Consider the following 3917-nt stretch of genomic DNA (forward strand, 5'->3'; position numbering starts at 1 on the left):
GAAAGAAAGATGTTAAGTGATTAAGTTAATTTTTTAAAAGAATTTAGGATTGGGAAAACCGTTAAAATGATTGAAATTCAAGCAGGGGGACACGAGGAAGTCGCTTAACAATGTAATTAAGTTTGAATTAATACGGTGAAGATTTATGTTTGTTTGTTTAAAAAACTTTTTGGAAAAGTAATATGAAAAATTGGGAAAAAAGAAAGACCGCCTGTTTCCCTACAGAGCTGTCTGGGTGTTAAGAACGGCAGAGGGGGAGAGGTCCTCTTGATTGGTTTGCGACCAGTGGCGTAGCGTGGGGGGTGCAGGGGGGGCCGGCCACACCGGGTGAAACATCTGAGGGTTAGGGTTAGGGGGCGCAAATTGACGGGTTAGGGGGCGCAAATCCACGGGTTAGGGGGTGCAAATTACTTGCCTTGCCCCGGGTGCTGACAATCCATGCTACGCCACTGTTTGCTACCCTCTGAGGTTTGCTGGAAGGGCTCAGGAGAGGACTTATCTGTGGCAGCCCCTAAGCTGGGAACTCCTTCCCCAAAGAGGTGCGTCTGGCCCCTTCACCGTGCAGCTTCCCCTAGTACTGAAGACAAAGCTGGCCTTTGACACCTGAGATGTGTGTTTTCAGGGCCCACCCTATTCCTGTGGCTGCAGTCCGTTTAATCTGGCTTTAATACTGGATTTTAGATCCCCTTTAATTAGCCCCACAAGTGAACTGGCAGCCGACGCAACTGTTTGAGACTAGGGCTATATGACTTACAAAGCCAGCCCCAGTCCGGCCACTGCGTTTTGGACCAGTTGATGGTTCCCAGTCGTCTTTGAGGGCACTGAAACAATCCAATATGAACTTTATACAAAAGTATGGAGGATGGGGGCCAAGTCCTTTCTGTCCCAAAGGAGGCTGAAGCTGCCAAACCAGGATGAGATGGAAATCATCTCTCCTACCCACAACATCCACCTAGGCCTCAGGTGATAATGATGGACCCAGGAGCCAAGTGTGCTTTCTCCATGTAAAGGTAAAGGGACCCCTGACCATTAGGTCCAGTCGTGACCGACTCTGGGGTTGCGGCGCCCATCTCGCTTTATTGGCCAAGGGAGCCGGCATACAGCTTCCGGGTCATGTGGTCAGCATGACTAAGCCGCTTCTGGCGAACCAGAGCAGCACACAGAAACGCCGTTTACCTTTCCGCCGGAGCAGTACCTATTTATCTACTTGCACTTTGACGTGCTTTCGAACTGCTATGTCGGCAGGAGCAGGGACCGAGCAACGGGAGCTCACCCCGTTGCGGGGATTCGAACCGCCAACCTTCTGATCAGCAAATTCTAGGCTCTGTGGTTTAACCCACAGCGCCACCCGTGTCCCTCCATGTATCCAATGCTAATTATTGGATTCTTTTGCCCCATCTTTTTGTGCCTGCCAAACAGCTGCGTCATGCTTAAAATATTTTATTTTCTTGTTAATTATGCTGTTTTAAATGTGCATGTTATATTTGACTTCACTTAGCAATGCTTTCTTTTGAAATGTTTAAGATTTTGTTTTTGTTTGTGTTAAATATGTTTCCATTATTTGACCTCCTTTGTAATGAGAAATCTTTGAGATGGTATTTTGGTTTCCTGTTAATTGTGTTGCTTTGACTGTGTACTTTATATTCGACTTTCTTCAGAAATGTTTGATTCTGCATTGTTTTGTTGATGTTTAATATGCCGTAAACTACTTTGAGATTTTTCTTTAAAATATAAAGCAGTATAGAAATGAAATCATCATCATCAGAGCGGCTCCATCCAAGTGACTGGGACCTGGGTTCAAATCCCTACCTGGCAGTGAAGCTCAATGGGTGACATTCAGCCAGCCACTGCCTAACCTACCTCCTAGGGTTGTTGTTGTGGGGATTAATTGGGGAGGGGTAGAAACATTTGGGGACGCGGGTGGCGTTGTGGGTTAAAGCCTCAGCGCCTAGGGCTTGCCGATCGAAAGGTCGGCGGTTCGAATCCCCGCGGCGGGGTGCGCTCCCGCTGCTCGGTCCCAGCGCCTGCCAACCTAGCAGTTTGAAAGCACTCCCAGGTGCAAGTAGATAAATAGGGACCGTTTACTAGCGGGAAGGTAAACGGCGTTTCCGTGTGCGGCTCTGGCTCGCCAGAGCAGCGATGTCACGCTGGCCACGTGACCCGGAAGTGTCTTCGGACAGCGCTGGCCCCCGGCCTCTTGAGTGAGATGGGCGCACAACCCTAGAGTCTGTCAAGACTGGCCCGTACGGGCAGGGGTACCTTTACCTTTACCTTTAGAAACATGTTGGACACCTTGTGCTCCTTTGAAAGAAAAAGTTGGGCTACAAATATGATTAATTAATTGACTGATTAATTAATAAAAATGGGTGAATTAATTTATATTCTCCCATTGATGTGAATAGCCAAAACTAACTGAGGGCGATTCGTTCCAACGGGTGTACTCTGAGCAGAATTCCATTACTATTGCTATTCATTTTAATATTTTTATTAAATGTGTACAGTCGTACCTCGGGTTAAGTACTTAATTCGTTCCGGAGGTCCAAACTTAACCTGAAACTGTTCTTAACCTGAAGCACCACTTTAGCTAATGGGGCCTCCTGCTGCTGCCATGCCGCCAGAGCATGATTTCTGTTCTCATCCTGAAGCAAAGTTCTTAACCTGAAGCAATATTTCTGGGTTAGCAGAGTCTGTAACCTGAAGTGTATGTAACCCGAGGTACCACTGTATATGGCCCTATACTCGTAGATCTCAGGGCGGTTCACAACGTAAGATTACAATATGAAATTTATTTGCAGTATTAAATGTATCAGTCGCTTTCTTGGGGGGCCAGAGGAATCCAGTGCAACTTACATTATTTAAGCAAGCAAGCAAACACAGGGTGCCAACTTCAATAAAATATTGGGGGGGGGGCAGGTAAGCGTTGCCCCACCTAATCAATCACAACACACACACCATTTTGAATGCCAGTGGTCATCAATTTGGGGGATGAGTGTCTCGGCCCTCTCAAATATTTTATTAAGGGGCTGAAAAGACCTCGGACCCTAGGACTTGGCTCATATCAAATACATACATTAAAACCAGCATTTAAAAAAGCAAGTCTCTTAAAAAAACAACAACTAGATTTCTTCCTCTTTTGCGTCTCATCTTACTCGGCGCACTTGCCATTTTTATTTTTTAATTTTTCAATGAAGAGGAAAAAAGAAGAAAAACTAGATTAAGACAACCCGCCCACGCAAAAAAAAAAAAAAAAAGAGGTCGTAGGTAATCAAGAGTCCAAGCCCCGGAAAGAATGACAGCGGTCGCCACCACCATCACCATCGCCATGGCAGCAATGCAATTTACCTCCCCAGGTAAACAGGCGTCATTAACCCACAGAGGAGATTCCCTTCCCCCGCCCATCTCTAAGGGGTGGGCACCTCCGAGGCTCGTGCCTTTCCGCCCCCCACCCTCGGCACCGCCCCAGCCGGTGGCGATCTGTCGGCCGGACGCTAGATGGCACCTTTCCCTCGCCGAGTTAGCACCCCTCCGGCTGCCCGTTCCTTAGAGCCGCCCCTGCGCGCGGCGGCGCCCACTGGGTTTGTTGCGCGCCCTGGTGCCACCGCCGCGGCCACTTCCCTGCCCGCTCCTACGAGGATGGCTCCTCCGGCTCGCCCTCTCCGACAGCCCGGCTGACGACCCTCCACATTCTCCTTCTTCTCCTTGGGCGCGCGCGCGCGGGCGCGCAACAGGCTTTCCGGCACCGGCGACCCCCTCGCCCGTCCGGGGGAGGCCATGCGAGGCACCCCCTCGGTCCCTGGACCCAGCTGAGGCTGCTCGACGCCAGCCTCGCCCTTGATGCGCGCCCCAGGCCCCCCTGGCCTGCCTGCCGCCTCTCCGCGCGCCCCACCCAGCCGCCCGTCCGTCCAGGCTGTGCGCGC

The sequence above is a fragment of the Podarcis tiliguerta genome, assembly GCF_965153285.1.
Source record: "Podarcis tiliguerta genome assembly, chromosome: 16".
NCBI classification, from domain to species: domain Eukaryota; kingdom Metazoa; phylum Chordata; class Lepidosauria; order Squamata; family Lacertidae; genus Podarcis; species Podarcis tiliguerta.